General features: G+C 34.1%; 1 protein-coding gene across 1 annotated transcript in view; it reads right to left on the bottom strand.

The window, feature by feature from the left end:
- The window catches only part of SERPINB5 (serpin family B member 5), a 40,403-nt gene extending 19,269 nt beyond the window's left edge, over positions 1-21,134 (bottom strand). The window contains exon 1 of the mRNA XM_031946180.1: positions 21,025-21,134. The gene's annotated coding sequence lies outside the window, so the exon portion shown is untranslated. The remainder of the gene's footprint in view (positions 1-21,024) is intronic.
- Between the last annotated feature and the right edge of the window lie 3,058 nt (positions 21,135-24,192).

The raw sequence follows: 24,192 nt of genomic DNA, 5'->3' as shown, positions 1-24,192 counted from the left end.
AGAGTCTTTAAAATTTTGGTGTTTAAAGTATTTTGAAACTGTATCACTTCAACACTATAATGATTCTCCCTTCAATTAATAATTGTTACCTAACATGGTGACACACATACATGACTAAAGCTGGCAGATTTCTTGAGCTCTGGAGTTCTGAGTTGCAATGAGTTATTCTAACCAGGTGTCCACAGTAAGTTTGGCTTCAGTATGATGAACATCCAGGACAAAATAGGAGGGACAAACTGGCCCAGATCAGCCCATTAAAGCTTGGATACCACAGAAAATTTCCCTTCTCAGAATAATGTTTTCAAGTATATAAAATAAAGTAAACAGGACCACAAAGGAAAATAATTATATTCTACATCCAGAGAAAGAAATGATAAATCAAAGTATGTATAAAATGATTTTACATACTTGCAAGTTATATTTACATATTTGTAATTGTATTTATATAATATTTGGTATCTAATGATGCCATGATAGAGAGGCAAAATAGATTTTAAAAAGAAATTTACATGATAACTTTATTATATATTTAAAAGGAGTATTAAGTTGTACATAATACATAATTTCATGTGCAATTTTTTAAAATTATATTGTTATAAAAACCCTTTTTAATTCCACAAATTAAAAATAAAATTTAAAAATAAAAATAAAAAATAAAAGTAATATATTACTGTTATGAATATATTTTTAAAACAAATTTATAAACCCTTGAAATCTACACATGAAAATTCCACCAGATCTATGGACCCCAAGTTAAGAACTTCTGTCTGAGACTGTTGCTAAACCTAAATTTTGACTAATTCGCTCACAATTATTATTCAATTAAGAGTATAATCATGCCCATCATGGCAACATATTCACTCATTCAATCAGCAAATGAGAGTATAATGGTAGTAGTAACATATTTATAAAGAAATTTACAGTTCACACAGTGCCTGTGCCAAAGATATGTTATTCTCATAACAAACATGTGAGGAAAGCAATGTATTATTATCTCTCTCTATTTTGCAGATGGGGATACTGATTTCCAGACAACTTAACTGGCCCATAGTCACAAAGCCATTAATATGGATATATCCTGTGTTTCATTGATCTACAAAGTGAACAAGAGACATGGTCCCTACTTTGAAGGGGTTTAAAGTATAGTAGGAAGTTTGTGACATATGCATACACAACTATTGATACAAGACTCAATGTAAAAATACAATGAAAAGATATAAAATACTATGAGAATTTGACAGGACTGGATTTTAAAAGATTAGAATTAAATTTTAAAAAGAATAATCTGACTAAAATATGCAGGATAGGATACCCTGGGGGAGATTACTTTGTTACAATGATCCAGATGAGGTCACAGGAGTCTAAATCAATATGGCAGGAGGGAGAATGCAAAGGACCAAGGTGGAGTTCAGAGAAAAACCCCATCCCAAGTTCTAATCAGACTCTTCTGAGTTTTGTGATCATGAACAACTTCCTTATTCTTTCTCAGAGCTTCAGTTTCTTTTCTTTAAAATGGGGATAGTAATATTTGCACTTCCTACCTCATTGAGGAAAACATTTTCCAAATCCTTGAGTGTTGCAAAAAATGTGATTTATTATTTAAGAAATTCTGTGGAAGCTGTCATGGGCAACATTTAGCCATTAATGGCTATAGGAGGAGCAATGGAGAGGGTATAATCAATGGCAATAAGAAGCTATGATGACCAATACAAACAGAAAAATCATAAGAAGGGAAGGTGAAAGAACAAGACTGAAATAAGGCATGGGAGTCATATATATGCAGAGAGGCAGCAAAAGAATCCAATAGAGCAAATAAAATTACCAAATGAAAAACTAGAGAAAAATAACAGAATAGAACAGAGATCTGAAATCTGGGGAACAAAGACATTTGAGGACAGGAAAAGGAGGAGACAGTGAAAGAGCAATTTAATATCATTTAAGCCAAGGGAAGAGTTCCAAGATCAGGTGGCTCAATAGTGTTAAAAGTGACAAAGAGTGAAGAAGGGTAGATTATCCCTCAGGAAGGTCCTGAGCAAACAAATATTTGATTCAATACTACATGTATTTAAAATTAAATCTGCTTGTGGAATATGACAAGTGGTGGAGGCTAGACTGGAATTCAAGAGTGATATTAGTCAATCAATAAACATGTATGTGTGTATGTTATACAAATGTAAATATATTATATATGCCATTTGAATATTATATACTTAGATTTTTAAGTATTAGGGTTAGATATATAAATTTAAAAGTCATCTGCAAAGTGAGAGGATAAAAGAAGGTATGGGAAGTAATAAAATAATCAAGTGCAAAAACAGAGAAAAGTAGGAGAAGAGGCAGAGCAATGCTATCACTGACAGGGCAAGAGGTCCATTAATAAGCGCAAGAAACCAAGAATGTTTATTGAATGTTCACTACTGCTTGGCATTGGACAATAAAAGAAAGTCCTTGACTCCCCACAGTTTTCAAATTAGATTAAGAAATCACATAAATAACAAATAATCCCAATACAAGTATATGATTGCCATCATAAATGGATAACAAATGAGATTTATTGTTGTTCAGTTATTTCAATCACGTCTGACTCTTCATAATACCATTTAGAGTTTTCTTTACAAAGATGCTAAAGTGGTTTTCCATTTCCCTCTCCAGCTCATTCTACAGATGAAAAAACTAAGGCAAACAGGGTTAAGTGAATTACTCAAGGTCAGATAGCTAGGAAGTGTATGGGGCCAAATTTGAACTCAGAAAGATGAGTTCTAACAAATGGGATAAGAGTTCATATAAGTAAAGGTGGGTCTGGCATGAAAAAGGCACTAAATTTGGAATCAGGGGACTGGATTGAATCCTAGTTGCCACCTGTATGATTTTGAACACGTCACTTTAATTTCTGTGTTAATATTTTCCTCCTCTATAAAACAGAAGAGTTGGGTTAGAAGCATTCTAATATCCCTCCCAACTCTTAAGTCCCATGACCCTATGGCCTATTCCCACTTTAAAAATATAGGATGCTTATAAAGAGAATATTACAGCTAATAGTCACCTGGTTTCATGAGAGGAACAACTTCCTAATTAAAAGTCCTATTCTACACATCTAATCTAAGCATATCTAGATGAAATTCCCATTTTCCCTACAAGATTTATAAGAATTCAGTCTCTAAGCTCAATTCCAAATCTGAAATGCTATGATTTGGTTAATTAAGACACATATAGCACCTCACTTCTAGGTTAGTCTATATAAAAGCAGGGGATTAAATTAAGTGATCTCTTCAATAACTGGCAACTAAATGGCAGTGTCCCAGTAGGCTAGCTTGTCAGTCAGTCATGGAGACAAGAAGACATGAATTCAAATCCAGTATTACATATTTTGTAGTGTGACACTAGGCAAGTCATTTAACCTCTGTCTACCTTGATTTTCTCATCTGTAAAATTGGTATCATAATAGAACCTACCTACCTTGCAATATTATGAGGATAAAACAAATATTTGTAAAGCATTTGGCATATAGCAGACACTTAATAAATGCTTGCTCTCTTACCTCTCATCAAGATGTAGGATTATGGATCCCTCTCCTTTTCTCCTTCTCCTTCTCCCTTCTCCCTCTCCCTCTCCTCTCCCTCTCCCTCTCCTTCTCCCTCTCCCTCTCCTCTCCCTCTCCCTCTCCCTCTCCCTCTCCCTCTCCCTCTCCCTCTCCTTCTCCTTCTCCTTCTCCTTCTCCTTCTCCTTCTCCTTCTCCTTCTCCTCTCCCTCTCCTTCTCCCTTCTCCTTCTCCTTCTCCTTCTCCTTCTCCTTCTCCTTCTCCTTCTCCTTCTCCTTCTCCTTCTCCTTCTCCTTCTCCTTCTCCCTTTCTCTTCTCTTCTCTTCTCTTCTCTTCTCTTCTCTTCTCTTCTCTTCTCTTCTCTTCTCTTCTCTCTCTCTCTCTCTCTTATCATTTCCTGTAACTTTATTTGAAAGAGGCAGATTGGCAATTCATCTTGGTCTTAAGAAGTTGCCTGGGTCACTGATAACCCAGTTACACAAGGAAAGGGAATCAATATTACCTACACTTTATAAATATTATCTCATTTGATTGTCACAATTCTTTGAGAAATTGAGGCAAATAGAGATTAAGGGTCACAATCTAACAAAAGACTGACAAAGGATTTTAACTCATCTTCTTGACTCCAGACCTAGTAATCTATCCACTGCAATATGTAACTGTCTCAGACAACGTGTGTCAAAGGAAGGTCTCTACTTAAATCTTCTTGCCTCCAAGACTGATCCTCTATCTACCATGTCCAGATTAGGTTATTCAGTCATTTCAGTAATGTCCAACTCTTTGTGACTCTATTTGAGATTGTCTTGGGAAAGATACTGGAATGGTTTGCTATTTCCTGCAGTTTCCTTCTCCAACTCATTTTATGGATGAGAAAACAGGTAAACAAAGTTAAGTGACTTGCATAGGGTCACATGATGTCTGAAACTGGATTTTAACTCATTAAGACAAATCCTCCTTACTCCAGGTTTAACACTCACCCACTACACCATCTAACTGCCCAATATTAGGTATAATCAGTCAAATTAACACAGAACAACAATGAAAAAGTGTGAATGAAACTTCGGCATATGCTGTCATATATGTAGAGTTACATTTGCTAACATTTCTATCAACTACATCATAGGAAAGATGGTTTGCCCAAAATCCAAGGCTGAAGTCATGTGCTTGATTATGACTTAAATTTGCAGTTTGAACAAAAATGTCAAAAGCTGAGAATTCCGAAAGAATATCCCTAGTGAACTCCCTAGAACTGAGCTCTTGGTAGTAACTGTGCCTTTTTCACAGAACACAGCAAGTGATGACAGGAATAACACAAAACAAAGCGACCTTGAGTCTGAGACAGTCCTAGATAGGTTTCCCAAAAATCTCTTAGTCTGAAAAAGCTGTTCAGAGGAAAGAGATATTTTCATTGACAATATTCAAGCTTTCCAATGTAAGCATTCTCTCCTAGACATACTGTCGTCTTCTTCCTCCTAGTCTCCACATCTCCACATCATTAGATTAAGGAAACAGAAATGCAGCCAAATATACTCACTGATGGCTCCTATTCAAAATTCATTTTGGAAGCTCAAGGAATCTAAAGGAGGAGCAGAGTGTTTCCAATTTCTTTAAGGCCTGATTTCTTTGGCATCTAAGCAGGTGAACTATTTGCTAGCAAATTACATAGACCCTACTCAATAGGATTACACATCCATTAGTAAGTAAAATTCTGAAAGAAAGAAAAAAGATATTCATTGAAAAAAATCAATAGATATATTTTGAGTTGTTCACCTCCCCAAATTAATTTCTATCTTTGAATCTGTATTGTTTTTCCCTTTGCAAAAGGGAAAATTGAACTATGATTCATCTCAACAAAGATTTGTTGTTTCTGTTATGTTTACAACATAGGGTTTTTTTTTGTAAATTTTTCAAATTTCTGCTCAATGCAGAAGAATAAATGTTTTCTCTAAATTAAAATAATTTAAATTAAAAGAAAAAAAATAACCTGCCCTAAAAGTATTTTTTAAAGTAGGTATTTGCTTTAAAGACTAGGGAAGTTTACAAATGGCTGTGCTCTGTATGACTCATCAAGTCTTTTAGCGTAGTTGACATTAGCAAATTGATAAGGGGAAAAAAAAGACGTTGAGTATATGCCAAACAGCAAATTATTATTAAAGTTAAAGCACGTGGCATTTCTTTCTATTAGTGAACAGTGAATTATAAAAGTGGGAAATACCATATACTATCAGTAAAAATTACTACTCTTCAGTTTTGCTTAACTTTTTTGGAGAGATTTCTTTAGATATTTGTCATATGGAAGTGACTGCTGAATAAAAATAAAATGCACCAATATTTATTTTTAACAGAAAGCATAAGCATAAAATATGAGGCAGAAATCTCTAACCAGTAGCTCTCCATAAAGTACTAAATCTTATTTTTTTTTTTCTTTTTTTCTTTTTTTTAATTATTTAATAGCCTTTTATTTACAGGATATATACGTGGGTAACTTTACAGCATTAACAATTGCCAAACCTCTTGTTCCAATTTTTCACCTCTTACCCCCCCCCCTCCCCTAGATGGCAGGATGACCAGTAGATGTTAAATATATTAAAATATAAATTAGATACACAATAAGTATACCTGACCAAAACGATTATTTTGCTGTAGAAAAAGAATCAGACTCTGAAATATTAGTACAATTAAGCTTGTGAAGGAAATCAAAAATGCAGTGTGCATAAATATAGGGATTAGAATTCAATGTAATGGTTTTTAGTCATCTCCCAGAGTTCTTTTTCTAGGCATAGCTAGTTCAGTTCATTACTGCTCCTTTGGAAATGATTTGGTTGATCTCGTTGCTGAGGGAGGGCCTGATCCATCAGAACTGGTCATCATATAGTATTGTTGTTGAAGTATATAATGATCTCCTGGTCCTGCTCATTTCACTCAGCATCAGTTCATGTAAGTCTCTCAGGCCTTTCTGAAATTATCCTGTTGGTCATTTCTTACAGAACAGTAATATTCCATAATTTTCATATACCACAATTTATTCAACCATTCTCCAACTGATGGACATCCATTCAGTTTCCAGTTTTAGCCACTACAAAAGGGCTGCCACAAACATTCGTGCACATACAGGTCCCTTTCCCTTCTTTATAATCTCTTTGGGATATAATCCCAGTAGTAACACTGCTGGATCAAAGGGTATGCACAGTTTGATAACTTTTGAGCATAGTTCCAAACTACTCTCAAAATGGTTGGATTAGTTCACAACTCCACCAACAATGCATCAATGTCCCAGTTTTCCCGCATCCCCTCCAACAATCATCATTATTTTTTGCTGTCATCTTAGCCAATCTGACAGGTGTGTAGTGGTAACTTAGAGTTTCTTAATTTGCATTTCTCTGATTAATAATGACTTGGAGCATCTTTTCATATGACTAGAAATAGTTTCAATTTCTTCATCTGAGAATTGTCTGTTCATATCCTTTGACCATTTTTTCAATTGGAGAATGGCTTGATTTTATAAATTAGAGTTAATTCTCTATATATTTTGGAAATGAGGCCTTTATCAGAACCTTTGACTGTAAAAATATTTTCCCAGTTTATTGCTTCCCTTCTAATCTTGTCTGCATTAGTTTTGTTTGTACAAAAACTTTTCAGTTTGAGTATAATCAAAATTTTCTATTTTGTGATCAGTAATGATCTCTAGTTCTGCTTTGGTCATAAAGACCTTCCCTTCCACAGGTCTGAGGAGGTAAACTATCCTATGTTCCTCTAATTTATTAATGATTTCATTCTTTATGCCTAGGTCATGAACCCATTTTGACCTTATCTTGGTGTCGGCGTTAAGTATGGATCAATGCCTAGTTTCTGCCATATTAGTTTCCAATTTTTCCAAATTTTTATCAAACAGTAAGTTCTTATCCCAAAAGCTGGGATCTTTGGGTTTGATCAAAGACTAGGTTGCTATATTTGTTGACTGTTTATCCCTTGAACCTAATCGAGTTCCACTGATCAACTAATCTATTCCTTAGCTCAATACCAAATAGTTTTGGTAACTGCTGCTCTATAATATAATTTTAGATCTGGTACAGCTAAGCCACCATCATTTGATTTTTTTCATTAATTCCCTTGAAATTCTTGACCTTTTGTTTTCCATATGAGACTTTGTTGTTATTTTTCTAGGTCATTAAAATAGTTTTGGAGTCTAGATTGGTATAAGCGCTAAATAAATAGATTAGTTTAGGTAATATTGTCATCTTTATTATATTTGCTCGCCCTATCCAAGAGCATTTAATATTTTTCCAATTGGTTAGATCAGACTTAATTTGTGTGAAAAGTGGTCTGTAATTTTGCTCATAAAGTTTCTGATTTTCCCTTGGCAGATAGATTCCTAAATATTTTATATTATCAGTAGTTACTTTAAATGGAATTTCTCTTTGTAACTCTGACTGTTGAATTTTGTTAGTGATATATAAGAATGCTGATGACTTATGTGGGTTTATTTTATAACCAGCAACTTTGCTAAAGTTGTGGATTATTTCTAACAACTTTTTAGCAGAATCTCTGGGGTTCTCTAAGTATACCATCATGTCATCGCAAGAGTGATAATTTGGCTTCCTCATTGCCTATTCTTATTCCTTTAATCTCTTTCTCAGCTCTTATTGCTATAGCTAGCGTTTCTAATACAATATTAAATAGTAACAGTGATAGTGCAACCTTGTTTCCTCAGATCTTATTAGGAATAGGTTTGCAGTTTGTCTCCATTACATATGATGCTTACTGATGGTTTTAAATAGATGCTGCTGATTATTTTAAGGAAAAGTCCATTTTATTCCTATACTCTCAAGTGTTTTTAATAGAAATGGATGTTGGATTTTATCAAATGCTTTTCTGCATCTATTGAGGATGATCATATGGTTTTTTGTTAATTTGGTTATTAACATGGCCAATTATATTGATAGTTTTCCTAATATTGAACCAGCCCTGCATTCCTGGTATAAATCTACTTGATCATGAGTGTATTATCTTGGAGATGATTTTCTGTAGTCTTTTGCTAATATCTTATTTAAGATTTTAGCATCAATATTCATAGGAGATTGGTCTATAATTTTCTTTCTCTGTTTTCAGCCTACCTGGTTTAGGTATCAGTACCATGTCTGTGTCATAGAAGGAATTTGGTAGGACTCCTTCATTCCCTATTTTATCAAATAATTTATATAGCATTGGGGCCAATTGTTCTTTAAATGTTTGGTAAAATTCACATGTAAATCCATCTGGTCCTGGGGATTTTTTCTTAGGGAGTTGTTTAACTGCCTGTTCTATTTCTTTTTCTGAAATGGGACTATTCAAGCAATTTACTTCCTCCTCTGTTAGTCTGGGAAGTCTGTATTTTTGAGAGTAGTCATCCATTTCATTTAGGTTATCAAATTTATTGGCATAAAGTTGAGCAAAATAATTCCTTATTATTTCTCTAATTTCCCTCTTCATTGGTGGAAAGTTCTCCTTTTCATTTTAAGACTACTAATTTCATTTTCCTCCCTCCTTTTTCTAATCAGATTTACAAAGGCTTATCTATTTTATTGGCTTTTCATAGAACCAACTCTTAGTTTTATTAATTAGTTCAATAGTTTTTTTACTTTCAATATTTTTAATTTCTCCTTTTAATTTTAGAATTTCCAATTTAGTATTTGATTGAGGGTTTTTAATTTGGTCTTTTTTAGTTTTTTTTAGTTGCAAGCCCAATTCCATTAATCTTTTCTTTCTCTGTTTTATTCAAGTAAGCCTCTAAGGATATAAAATTCCCTCTTATTACACGCTTTGGCTGCATCCACAAATTTTGGTATGACGTCTCATCATTGTCATTATCTTGAGTGAAATTATTAATTGTATCTATAATTTGCTGCTTCACCCAATCATTCTTTAAGATGAGATTGTTTAGTTTCAATTACTTTTTGGTCTATTTCCCCTAACTTTTTGTTGAATGTAGTTTTTATTGCATCATGATCTGAAAAGAAAGCATTTACTATTTCTGCTTTCTTGCATTTAATTTTAAGTCTTTATGTCCTAATATATGGTCAGTTTTTAATAGGTTCCATGAACTGCTGAGGAAGAAAGTATATTCCCTTCTATCTCCATTCAATTTTCTCAAGATCCAACATACCTAATTTTTCTAATATTCTATTTACTTCTTTAATTTCTTTCTTATTTGTTTGTGGTTTGATTTGTCTAATTCTGAGGTGCAAGGTTGAGGATCTCCTACTATTACAGTTTTGTTGTCTATTTCTTCTTGCAACTCTCTTAACTTCTCTTTAGGAAGTTGAGTGCCATACCACTTGGATGCATATATGTTTAATATTGATATTGCTTCGTTGTTTATGTTACCCTTTAGCAGGATGTAGTTACCTTCCTTATCTCTTTTAATTAGATCAATTTTTTTTTGCTTGATCTGAGATAAGGATGCTACCTCTTTTTGACTTCACCTGAAGCATAATAGATTTTGCTCCAGCCTTTTACTTTTTACTCTATATGTATCCCCTGCTTTAAATGTGTTTCTTGTAAACAACATATTGTAGGGTTCTGACTTTGATCCAGTCTGCTATCTGCCTCCTCTTATGAGGGAGTTCATCCCATTCACATTTACAGTTAGAATTATTAAATCTGTATTTCCTGCCATCCCTAATAACCCCAAATTACGCTTTACTTATTCTTGCCTCCCCAACCCTCTTTCCCCCTTTTAAACTTATGTACCCCTCTTGTATCAAGATACTTATCCTCTTTATAATCCCTCCTCCTCCCTTTGAGTCTTTCCCCTTCCTTCCTTTATTACTCTTTTTCTTTTCCCTTTTCCTCTCCCCTGTTTTTAATGAGGCGAGAATTTTCTCTAAAACAAATGTCAATTATTTTTTCTTTGAGCCAACTCTGATGAGAGTAAGATTCACACAATGTCCTCCCCCTCTCTAAATTCCCTCAGATATGATAAGTTTCCTTAGCCTCTTTGTGGGATGTGGTTTCCCTCTTTTTATCCCTCCTTCCCACCTTATTCTGCCATCATCCCTTTTCCATATCTACTTCCCTTTTTATGTTATATCAGTACAATCAAATTATACATGTATTCTTTTTGTATATCCACAACAGAAATACAATTCTCAAGAGTTATTTTACCTTTTCTGCATCTCTTGAGTTCTATTCTTGGAGATCAAATTTTTGTTTAGTTCTGGTTTTTCTTCAGAAACAAATGGAATTCATTTGTTTCATTAAATATCCATCTTCTTCCTGGAAGAAAATGCTCAGCTTAGCTGGGTAGTTTATTCTTGGCTGCATCTCAAGTTCTTGTGCCTTTCGAATATCATATTCCAGGCCCTTCTTTCCTTTAATGTAGAGGCAGCCAGATCTTGGGTGATCCTTATTGTGGCACCTCAGGTATTTAAATGGGTTTTTTGGCTGCTTGTAAAATTTTTTCCTTAATCTGATAGTTCTGAAATTTTGCACAATATTCCTTGGGGTTTTTATTTTAGGGTTTCTTTCAGAGGTGTTCGATGAATTCTTTCAATGCCTATTTTACCTTCTGATTCTATTACATCTGGAGCAGTTCTCTTTTGATGATTTCTTGTAAAATAGTATCTAGGCTCTTTTTTTTCATCATAGTTTTCAGAAAGTCCAATAATCCTCAGATTATCTCTCCTAGATCTATTTTCCAAGTCTGTCGTTTTGCAAGTAGATAATTCATGGTTTTTCCAGTTTGTCATTTTTTGTTTTGCTTGACTGATTCTTGCTGTCTCAATGAATCATTAGTTTCAATTTGTTCAGTTCTAATTTTAAGAATTATTTTCTTCATTAGCTTTTTTACTTCTTTCTGTATATGTCAATTGAGTTTTTGAATGTATTGTTTTGGTCTGTGGAATTTTTTTCCATTTCACTAATTTTTTTTTTTAGTGAATTATTTTCTTTTTCAATTCACAGATCCTACTTTCTTGTGTGTTCTTTGTCTTTTCCAATTCCACAAATCCTACTTTCTAGTGAATTCTTTATTTTTTCAATTACGTATTTCAGGAAGTTGTTGCTCTCTTGTAAGGCTTCTCTTTCCTTTCCCCATTTATCTTCTAACTCTCTTTTGAGGACTTTTAATGGTCTCTTCTATGAGAGCATTATGTAAAGGAGGACAGTCTGATGCATTTTTGCTGTTTGAGGTCTCTTCAGGTTTGCTGACCTGCTCTTTTCTGCATAGAAGCTGTCGATCATTCTTTTCATCTTTTTTATTCATGTTTTAAAGCCTTTAGGGTAGGTCTCCTCGGCAACTGGGTTACCAGCTTCCTCTGCAGAGCAGGGAAAGATGTAAACCGATTTCCGCTCCGAGGTATGGGAGTGCTCTGAGTGAGAGTTTTCCCTTCCCCAACAGGAAGTGGATTCAGCACTGGCCGAGCTATCAAACTGCTTAGTAGGGCTGAGTGGATTATGGATTGCCCTTGGTTAGAGACTAAGTGGTGAAAGTGTCATCGCCCCAGGCCGGAGCCTCTTGTGGGACTGTGAGTATTAGCAGCTGACCGCAGAATGCAGACCGCCACAAACTCTGCCCAGCGTCTCTGCCTGATGCAAATCGGCCCTGGAAAAGCTCTATGGCCCCAAGCCGAGCTCCCCACTGCGATGATTGGAGGCTAACCCGGGCTCGTCCTCACCGTGCAGGATCACAACTGCCCCAAGGAAAAGCCCAGTACTGCGAGGTTGGGGCTGGACTTGTGCTGAGATCATGCCTTCACCCTCGGTTTGAGACTCTCCTCGGAACCTAATTCTCTCTCCCAGTCTGCTGATCTCCCCCCCTGGCCCCGGAACCAACCTTTTTGGCAAGACTGCAGATTTTCTTTGGCTGGTGAGTTGTTCTACTTCTTATCTTTACGAATTGTAGCAGTCAAGACTATTTTTGAGGCTCGATATAATATTGATAAAGAGGGTAAGAGAAGAGCTTAGAAAGTCGCGTGTGTCTTCTCCGCCATCTTGGCTCCGCCCCCCTAAAGTACTAAATCTTAAAGCTTTACATGGGAGATTTTCAAGCAGTCTGCAGCCAACCTCACCTCACCCCACCCCACTCCAAAGAATCACAGTAGAAAGGTAAACACAGCTTCCCTTTCCCTAATTCTCTATCAGCAATTCCCCCTTTTGCCTCACCCTAAAATGGCCCTATTTTCAACCAACCATCTCAAGTCTTCAGGAAAGTGAATAGTTCCAAAAAATTGAGGAACTCTCTCAAATACTCAAATGTATCCCATTATCTCAACAATTGAGGAGTTGACAGCAATGTTCCAATCTGTGCTACCTTTGCCCATATCATCTTAAAAGATTACCATAAGAGGTGCCCCTTGTTCTGCTAGAAGCCTTTCTTAATTTGTCCCAGTCTGCCAGTGATACTTGTGGAGATCTATAGTTATAGGGACATAGAGGATAGATAAAAATTCCTAATCAGACAGCAGGAAAATTTATGTTGACAAACTTGATTTTAAAACCATAATACACACAAAAACATTATTTTCATTTTTAAATAGTTTCTCTTGTATTATATAAGCCCTTCCAAATCTGGAAAAAACAGCTTCTCTAATATGAAGTGGCATATAAATTGGTTTTAAAAATCAATACTTAGCAACGCAACTGACTAATAAATAACTCTGACATGTCTTTTTTTGTGTTGTTCCCTTAGGAAACTATAGTGGATGTAATTGTATCATCAGTAATAGTAAGTTCTTATTTTAAAACAATTTTTTTTTTCTTTTTACCATGGAAAGGAATGGTCTAAATTTTTTAAATAATTGATGAGGGCATTTGATTGCAAATCTTATGTAACCAAGACAATATTGTTCTATGACAGCATTTGGATACAATGACCTAAACCTGCAAAGAAGAAAAATTGTATTCCTTCTTGTGTAGCCCAAGTATTATTCATTCTCAAAAATATTTTGCAATGCCTTTAACCTAAATGACACTACATGAATAAAAGACTCTCATGGCTTTTAAGGCAATTTATGACATAATTTAATTAATACTGTGTTTCAATTAAAGGCTGAAAGCTAGTTGCTTGTTAGAAAATTTAAGTCAGTGCATACCTCACTAAAGATGATGTATCAGAGAGACTTTCCCCTTAACAACCAACCTTTCCATTGAAAATGTTTCTTCCTGTTAGATAGGAATGACCATGCATGAGTCACACATGAGATCAGGCTTCCTCAATATGGTGCTATATGCCTTTCCCATAAAATTCTTCTTTGTATTTTGGGAAGGTCATTTCAATCATTAACATTTGATCTACATACTAAACAGCCTTCCTGAGCAATCCCATTCAATCAGGTTTTATTTAGCTTTGTCTACATGTGAAAAACTGGATTTGGTGCTTGGGGAATAAAAACAAAAATAAAATTTTCCTTGCTCTCAGAAACTTACAATCTATTAAAAATGAATGTAATAAAAATTATCAACATAATAGAGGACAAGGGAAATAAATACTATGCCTGGAGGCAACATGGTTGAGTGGATAGCCTAGGAGGACCTGTAATCAAGATCTGAGCTTGATTCTGGTCTCCTGGCATTTACTATCCTTGGAAAGCCATTTCACCTCTCTTAGTCTCATTTTCTTCATTTGTTAAATGGGGATAATGATAGCACCTATCTCACTGGGTTAAATCAAATAAGATAATATATATAAGATGCTTTTCAAAACTTAAAGAGCTATATAAATGTTAGCAATGCATATTTAAATAAACCCAACTAAATTCTATGATTCTATATACTTTTTTAAAATGATATTTTTCCCCAATTACATGTAAAAACAATTTTTAGTTCTATATACTTTTCAATATTATGATCCTGACCAAATTAATTATTATTTGAATTATGATGATCAATAACACATGATATTTAGAATCATCTGCCCAATGATTGGCCCTAACTGACTAATCAGAATAGGTTCAGTGTTATATCCATATGTGGCCTAAGTTAACACAAGGTTTGCCAGTGGTCACAGCCAGATATCAACCCAATGACATGGTAATACAACAAAGTCATTTTAATCAAATGTCATCACCATTAACAGCACATCAATTTTCAACAAAAAACAGTTTTCATTTTAAACAAGAATATGATGATGAAGAATAGAGAAGCAGGAATGTTTTCTCCTACATAGTAGTATAACCTTTTTATGACTTCCATCCAAAATACTTCATGTAGTCAATGCCAGTCCTTCCAGTTGGTTAATTGGATCTCAAATGCCTTTTTTTTTACTTGGTTTCTTTTGTAATTCTACATTTTTCTTAATTTTATATTTTTAAAATATTATTCTGAGAAGGGGGTCCATAACCTTCACCAGACAGCCAAAGGAATTTATAAACTACAAAAGCTTCAGATGACATCCAAACGTTTCTTCATTTCTAAAATTTTTTATTTATTTAAATGTCCTAACATTTAGTCCAGTTCCTGGAACATAGAAAGCATATTAAGAAATGCTTTATCTATTTATCTTCCATAGTACAATTGAGTATATAAATCCATTTTAAAGAGGAAAATGCCAATCTGAAAAGCCATTTTATAGAATAACAAAATTTTAGAGCTAACAAAGACCTTGGATAGGATTTCTTATAATTCTTTTACTATTCAGGCAAGAATACTGAGGTCTAGAGATATACAAACTCATAATTTTAGTAATAGAAGGAACCCTTGGATATCACCTACAGATTCCTAGCCATTTTTGGCCCATGAATTCTTTTGGCAGTCTAGTGAAGGTTATGGATCCATTCATACAATGTATCTTGCTATTAATTTTTATTTATTTTATTTTTAATTTACAGAATAAAACCAGCATCTCATAACATAGCATAATAAAAAAGATGATTACATGTGAAAGTGTTAATCTATTATGTATAACTTGCTATTCCTTTTAAATTAAATCATTGTGAAAATTTCATTTTTTTCTCTTCCCTCCCCTTCACCATACATGTATAGAACATATGATAAAGCACTAAATAAAACTAGAGTAACAAAGAAAACCAAATATATTGAAATATAGTTATCAAAATATTTTAAAAGCAAATTCATCGTTTCCAGGTTACAAAACCCTGAATCACATAATTAGTCAAAGTAAAAACTAGTGTCTCATCCTTCTGTTTTCCCAAACAATACTCCTTCCAGTAAGCTACTCTGCCTACTTAATTCCTTTCTTGATAATAGTGACATAATTAGAGACTCGGTTTCCAAAGGTTCTAAATATTTGTTGTCATTATGTTTCAAAAATTATTTCTTTAGGAAGAGAGAGAGACTTTTAGCATCACTATTTTTAAACCAACAGTTTTGTTTTGGTTTTTTTGAAGGCTATTTATTATAGTACTTGTGTTGGAAAAGACATTAGAGATTAACTAGTTTGACTTCATTTTGACAGGTAAGAATTCCCCAGATCACAGTAGCAAGTTAGAACCTGCATATCCTGTCTGTCAGTTCAGTGTGGGCTCTTATATACCACAATGCCTTTTTCAGTCATTCATGTGGTAGACATACTGGTAATGTATTTGTTGAATCATTTCATTACTGCCTTTAGAGTTTTTTGTTCGTTGAATCTTTCAATGATCTTTTGTCACACTGCATTCTCATTTTACACTGAAGCTCTGCCTAGGAACAGAGGGACAAAGGCTGATAACAGAGATCATCTTCCAGGGATCAAAACAATTGTTACATCTTGCTTATATATATGTATATGCATAGGGTTTCATTTACTTTCTTTTCAGCTAGTTTTAGAAAAACAAATTCCTTGACATTGACCAAACCTCTCCTGACAAGTCCAAGTTTTAAACAGTCTCAGAACATCCTTAAAAAAAAAACAACAAAAAAAAAAAAAACAGCTATGTGAAATCTCATAAATTTCATGTTCTAAAATTGGTGACTAGTTCCTCCCCTTAAAAAGTGAGCCATAATTTTCAATTCACAAATGTTTAAAACCATAAGATTGAAAGCCTTACTACTGTCCAGGCAAAATATGATATTTTATTCAGTCTTAGATTCCTATTCATTCAAAATATCCTTCTTGTAAATATCATTCATTTACTACTTATATTCAGAACACTGCATCTTGTCTATACTTCTGTTGGCTTATGGAAAAGATGGATTCACTGTGTATATAAACAAAAAAAAAACAGAGGGTACAGAGAAAGAAAAGTAAATGATTAAAAATCAAGGAAGTTAGTGCCTTTAGCAGTAACTGATTTGTGTTTTTACTTTCTGGTTCTCTTTATCATTTGTAGTACCAACTCTATAATTCTCTTTTGCTTACAAAAATTTTCATGTATTGCCTATAATATTATATCTACCACATCCGTCTCCTCTCCTCATCATTCCCATGGCTATCAATCTAGTTCATATTCTCATTATTTGAACTGGGAAAAGGGGTCAGAAGAAGTGGTGCAAGGATACTCTGAAAGACGTCTCTCTGAAGAATTTTGGTAATGATTGAGAGACAAAGGAGACACTATCCCAGGATTATCGGGCATGGAGTGCCTTCATCAAAGGAGCAAAATAGAATAAAAGTAGCTAATAAAATGAAATGCACAAATTTAGAGACATCTCCATTCCAAATGTTCGTATAGACTATTTGTGTTGAACATATGGTAGAGACTTCTGAGCTCGTATTAATTTGCTCAGCCACAGCTAGGTACACTATATATTAATTCTAACATAATGATGTCATTTTGGTCCTCTCTGAGTATGAAGGACAAACAACAACAACAACTTGGGGAGTGGAGAGGGGAGGGCTGTTGCCATAGCCTGCCTTCCCATCTCATCTCTCCTTCAAGCCATCCTCTACTTGACTGCCACATTCATCTACCTAATGTACAGCCCCAATCACATCAAATTCTGTTCAATGCTTATTGATTGAAAGTCTGGCCTTCAGTGTCCTCCAAAATCTGGCTCCCATCCACCTTTCTAATCTTATCTCATGCTGCTTCCCATTCTCTCATTGCAGCCAAAATGAACTACTCACTGTCCCCCTGAATGTGCTTTGTGCTCTACAGTTATATGCATTTATTTACACAAGGTCTGAAAAGCTCTATTTGATAATCCAGTCTATCAAAATTCTACTGATGACTGAGTTCAAATGCAAACTTTTAATGAAGACTTCTCTGATCCCAGTTACTTGTACTAGTAGCACCCCTTTTATGCAATTATGATATTCTGATATATTTCTCTGTTTTTTTTTTTACAAGATTTTAAGTTTTTAAGGATTAAAGCCATGTCTTAATTTTCTTATCTCTGCTCAATCTAGCTTAGCTCCTTAAAAGTGCTTCATAAATGTTGAATGAATGAACATTTGCTAACGCACCAATATTGCCCACATATCAGTTTCATATACCAATGCCACATACCAGTGTCATATACAAATTGCCAATATACCAATGCTAATACACCAATGTTACATTATGCCATAATACTAATAATACCAATAATATATTTGCATTTTAAAGAGACAGTGAGGGTTATTGCTACTAATTATTTTTAAAATAATTTTCATTCACTCTAATTAGCATCCTAGTGATTTGGTCTTGTTTTTCCAAATCAGTTTATTCACTCTTACAATTCATATTAGGCCTGCCAACCACCAATACTATTTAAAGAAAGAAATACAACAGTCAGAAGAAAAGAGTTAATGAGCACAGAAGTTCAAAGATTTGCATAAAAGCATTTGCAACCATAAACCTAGAAAAGCAATGTTCTTTTTGAGCTATTGTATGAAGCAAAACTAGAAAATTTATTATCCTAATTAATCAATCAAGGAGTATTAAGTGCTAACTATGTGCTAAGTACAAGGAGACAGAAATTAAATAGTCCTTAACAAGTTTACATTCTATCTGGGGGAACAACATGCAAATATTAAGTATATATACAACATATAGAAAGTAATTTAAGAGAAGCTCTATTAACTGGAGGAGGGAATCAGAAAAAACTTGACATAGGCTTTCTACAAACACAGAGACACACAAAAATAAAACCAAATAATTTTGCCTGGATAAAGAACCAGCTTTATAAATAAATCTCTTAAATGCTCTATTTTATGCATTTTAATTTAGAATTAACATTACAGAACAAAACACTTTTTAAAATGTATGCTACTCTATTACTATGTACAATGTCTTGAGAATTCCTGCTATAAAGAATTTAGAACCAACAGAACAAAGACTTTAAAGGCCCTAAATTAACAAATTTTAGAAATTCATTATTTGATTTTGCATGTTTAATTACCTTCTACTCTGTTAAAAAAAATCTAAAATACCAGTTTTCTTTTCCATTGCTATATATATGACCAATCTATTGCTGCCAGCAATGTTGTTTGGTTGGCAACCTTTTCCCAATGACCATAATTTATTGCAATGTAGTAGCAGTAATCCTAGAGAAACTGAAATGATCACATTCAAAATATAACCAAGCAAACTTAAAAACATAGAGGAACATTTTCTGTTAAGAATCCTTAGTTTGAATTAAGCAAATCCATAGGACAAGTCTTCTGCCTTTCCACCCACAAGGAAATTACTCAGCATCTGCAATGTGTCTGGGAACTGGCATAGTCTTCTTAAGATCAGAGTTCAGTTAACTTTGAGACCCGCCTAACCTGATTCAAACTTGCTTAGCTAAAATAAGTAGGCATTAAAAGAAAAAAAAGTCTGGAAATTCTAGTACTTAGAGTACTCTGTAAATGTAAGATCACTGCAGATGTTAAATAAGCATCATAACAGTTAGGTAGAAAGACCCAATAAATCATATAATTCATTTGCCTGTGGCAAAGTAGAATTGGTACAACAAATTATCTTCTCCAACTTCATGGAGTCTAAACTTCAGTGTCCATAGCAACATAGCTTCTATCATTTCTTCATTTCACCACATTTTTCTTAGTCCCAAAACTCTCAACTTCCAAAAATTCGTTGGGCTTTTCTTTATATGAAAACATCAAAATGTTAGATTATATTATATCAAAAATCCTTGCCCACTCTAAGTCTATGACTCTACAAATCCATGACAGCCTTTTGTCAAGTTTCTTTCCACCATAGTTAAGATGTAACTGTAATGATCTGTAATCATTTAGGAGAATATGGTGCCTTGTTGCCAAAGAGGAAATATGGAAATACTGCAATAAGAGGGACTCATGAGGACCAATTTCTTCATAAAAGTAGGTCCATCTTTTCAGAACAATAATAGCTAATATTTGTGTAGTACTTTAAAATTTGCAAGGTACTTACAAATATTGTCTCATTTGATTCTCACAATAACCCTAGGAGTTGGTGCTATTTTATTTCCATCTTATAGTTGAAGAAATTGAGGCAGTCTGCAGTAAAATTGAGGTTCTCAGAGTCAACTGGTGTCTGAGATCTAATTTAAATTCAGGCCTTTTATTCCAGTCCCAGAGCTCTCCTTAGTGCTTCTTTCACCACTTATACCTGTGGGATCTTAGATAAATCACCCATCTTCCTCAGAGCCTCAGTTTCCTCATCTGTAAAATGAGAGGGTTGAACTACATAGTCTCTAAAGTCCCTTCCAGATCTAGATCTAATCCTCTGTTCTTTGAAAGAAACCAACTGAAAATACAATTGTACTGACCCAGAATTAATGACAATTCATCAAGTAAAAAAAAAAAACAAAAAACAATCATGTGGCTAATGTATTGGTACATTGGTGTATCTATGACTTCACTAGTGGTAGTACTTCTTTCATATATACAGCTCAGAGTCTCTCTCTCCATGAATCCTATCATCTTCTGATCATTTTCTAGTATATATTTTCCCAGAAATGAGATCAAATGAGATAATGTAGGCAAAGCATTTTTTAAACTTTTAGGCAATATGTAAGTGTTAGGTATATAAAGTATTAATAATGTTAATATTAAGTCTCCATAAATTACCTATGCACTATAATCCTTCCTCTGATTTTTTCCCCATGTTTAGGATACAAGTGTATTATAAGGTTAAATCCCAGTTAAGCAGTACCTGCTAATGAGTGAACCAGTCATTCCAGTGTTTCCTTTGTAATTAGCAAATTAAAAAGTTTAGAAAAAAAAAAAACTTGCTTACTTTTCAAGATACACACCCTTTTTGAAACTGATAATAAAAAAAAAAAAATTATAGCTTTCAATGAATCAAAGACTAACTGACTGAATTCTAAAGTTGACTGAGAGAACATAATCAGAATACTGGGAAACCACTTCTTCCTTCATGAATCAGTGGTCACCCACTTGAAGAGATTATATGTTTCTGGCTTGTATGGTTAAATTTGATTTCAGTCCCAGAATCAGTACTCCCAGGTCACAGTGGGAAAAGTAAGGCAAGCTGCCTGGCTAACTTGAAAGCAAAGTGATGAGTAGGAAATCAACATTCATAAGAATTTGCCTTTGCATCGTCTGTTAAGTTTCTCTCCCTTTCTCCTCAAAGTTATTATTTTCTTTTAAGATTTCAGAAGTTAAGAAGGAAAATCTACCCATCTCCCTCATTTCCCCTTACCTTGCTATGCAGTAATCCTGGGGAAAGCAATGGCAAAAGAAATTTAAAGAGTGGAGCTGGGAAACTGGGTGTTGAGGCAATGCCTTTCAGAACAGAAAGAGCCAGTTAGCTCACCTGAGACCTGAGCCACTCCCACTGTAGCCGCTCCTAATTTGCACTCTCTGTGTCTCTCCCCTCCCACTTGCTTTCTCTTCTTACTCATATACCTTGGCAACTTTTCCAAAATTAAAAAAAAAAAAAAATGATTCAGCCTAAAGTTGCTGTTGTCTGCAGAGCTTCACAACATGCTACAGCAAGGAAGGGATGTGAAAAACCTGCAACACTAGGGACTATTGGTGGAGGTATAAACTTGTATAATCTTACCAGAAAAATATCTGGAATATACCCAAAGAGCTATAAAACTGCACACTTTTGATCCAACAATACCACCACTAGGTCTGTACCCTAAAGAGACTTTTTTAAAAAGTGAAAAGGATTTATATGTGCAAAATATATTTATAGCAACTCTTTGTAAGGTAACAAAGAAATGGAAATTGAGGAGATACCTATTAATTGGTTGAACAACTTGTGGTGTAAAATTGTGATGTTATACTCTTGCGCTATAAGAAAGCTGAGCAGGATGGTTTCAGAAATGCCTGTAAAGACTTGCATGATATTGTATCTAGGATATACTGTGACATATTTAACATGTATAGAACTACTTGCCATCTGGGGGAGGGAGTGAAAGGAGGGAGGGGAAAAGTCAGAAGAGAAGTGAATGCAAGGGATAATGTTGTTAAAAAAATTACCTAGGCATGAGTTCTGTCAATAAAAAGTTATAATTATTTAAAAAAATAAATTCTTAAAAAAAATTTTTAAGCCTTATATGAACTAATGCAAAGCAAACTAAGCAGAACCAGGAATAAAGAATAGCAGAACTGTGCTGTTACACAGTAACAGCAATTGTAAGGATGATCAATTGTAAAAGATTTAGCCATTCTGATCAAGATAATGATTCGAGATAATTCCAGAGAGAAAACTGGTGAATTCTAAATGTTGGATGAAGCATTCCTTTTTATTTGTAACTTTTTTTATTGTCTTATTTTTTTCTTTTTGCAATATAGCTAATATTAGTTGTTGTTATTTTTAATTACATCTATAATCAATATAATTAATTAATTATAATTAATATAGTATTAATTATAGGTATAGGTATAGATGCCTGAAACAAAGATTAAGTGACTTGCCTAGGACCATTCAATTAATGTGTCAGATGCAAGTTCTGAACTCAGATCTTTCTGTATCTACTGCACCAGGCTACCACTATGTAACCATCATTATTTCATTCATTTTTTTATGTAACAAATATTTATTGAGTAGTTCCTACATGTGGGAAATTAGGTGGTACAATAGATAGAATGCCAGGCCTGGAGTCAGGGGGACTTGAGTAAACAGCTAACCCCAGACACTTACTAGTTATGTGACCTGGGGAAATCACTTAACCCTATTTGCCTCAGTTTCCTCATCTATAAAATAAGTTGGAGAAGAAAATGGAAAACCACTCCAGTATCTTTGCCAATAAAACCCTAACTGGATCACAAAAACTGAGCATGGCTGAAATGATGCAACAATAGCAATAAACACAAGTTTCTTCACACTATATATCATACTAGGTCATAAAGAAGATCCAGAGATGTTAAAAAGTAGATGATTCCTGCCCTCAATGAGTTTATAATTTAGTGGTATATGAAACAGATCTTAAAGGATAGATTGGAAGGGCAGAAAAAAAATGGCATTCTAAGCAAGAAGGCATCATAAGCAAAGTACAGACAAATATAAGATATATAGCATTAGTATTGTTTGTTTCCACAAAGTGAAAACTATTGTTATAAAGAGTTTCCATGTAACAAATTATTTCTTCTTGGCACAAACTTCCTACTATAAGAGTTCAAAATAACTCAGAGTTTCACCCCCTGATTGAGGTTTGTCTATCTTACTTCTAGTTCTCTAGTCTCTTTTGGATTCTTTGTTATTTCCAAACATGGTTCAAAGACATTCTCTGCACATCCTAATAAAAAATGGAAAAAAAAATTCAAATTCAATTGATAAATGATCAAAGAATATGAACTGATGATTTTCAGATGAAGAAATTAAAATCCATCTATACTCATATGAAAAAATGCTCTAAATCATTATTGATCAGAGAAATGCAAATTAAAACAACTCTGAGATACCACCTTATACTTATCAGATTGGCTAAGATGACAGGAAACACTAATGATAAGCATTGGAGGGAATGTGAAAAAACTGGCATACAAATGATTCAGCCATTCTGGGAAGCAATTTGGATTATGTCCAAGGGCTAAAAAACTAATAAGGGTATGCTCTTTGATCCAGCCGTGTCACTCCTGGGTCTATGTCCCAAAGACATTATAAAAGGGGAAAGGGAATGTTCAAAAATGTTTGTAATAGCTCTTTTTGTGGTGTAAAAAAAATTGGAAATTGAGTGGATGTCCATCAGTTGGGAAATGACTGAACAAGTTGTGGAATATGAATATAATGTTCTATAAGATGAACAGGCTGAGTTCAGAAAATCCTGAACTGATGCTGAGTGAAGCAAGAAGAACCAGGAAAATACCGTACACACAAACAAGATTGTGTGATGATCAACTATGATAGACTTAACTCTTCTCAGCAATACAGTGATCCAAAACAATTCCAATAGTCTTGGAATGAACAAGTGACATCCGCATTCAGAGAAAGAATTGACTGAATGCAGATCAAAGCATACTATTTTCATCTTTTTTGTTGTTGTTGTCTTGTTTTGGTTTGGTTTTCTGATTTTTCTTTCCCAATATGACTCATTTGGAAATATGTTAAAAATTGATTGAATATGTATAGCCTGTATCAGATTGTTTGTTGTCTTATAAAGGGAGAAGGGAAGGGAAGGAGGGAAAAAAGAGTTAGAACTCAAAATGTTACAAAAATGAATGTTAAAACCATCTTTACTTACAATTAAAATAATTTTTTTAAAAATCAAAGAGGTTTTATCTATTTGGAAATGTCTCTATGTTTAGTGCTTTCTCTAAGTGACTTGGAATCCTTGGTTTTATCAATCCACCAAAAGATGAACTTATAATCATTTACTGTTAGAGCTAGAAAGAATTTGAAAGATCACCTGACTAAATA

This window comes from Sarcophilus harrisii, chromosome 1 (assembly GCF_902635505.1).
Source record: "Sarcophilus harrisii chromosome 1, mSarHar1.11, whole genome shotgun sequence".
In the NCBI taxonomy this organism is placed as follows: domain Eukaryota; kingdom Metazoa; phylum Chordata; class Mammalia; order Dasyuromorphia; family Dasyuridae; genus Sarcophilus; species Sarcophilus harrisii.
The sequence above is the reverse complement of the archived record's forward strand: the minus strand, read 5'-3'. Positions and strand labels throughout refer to the sequence as shown.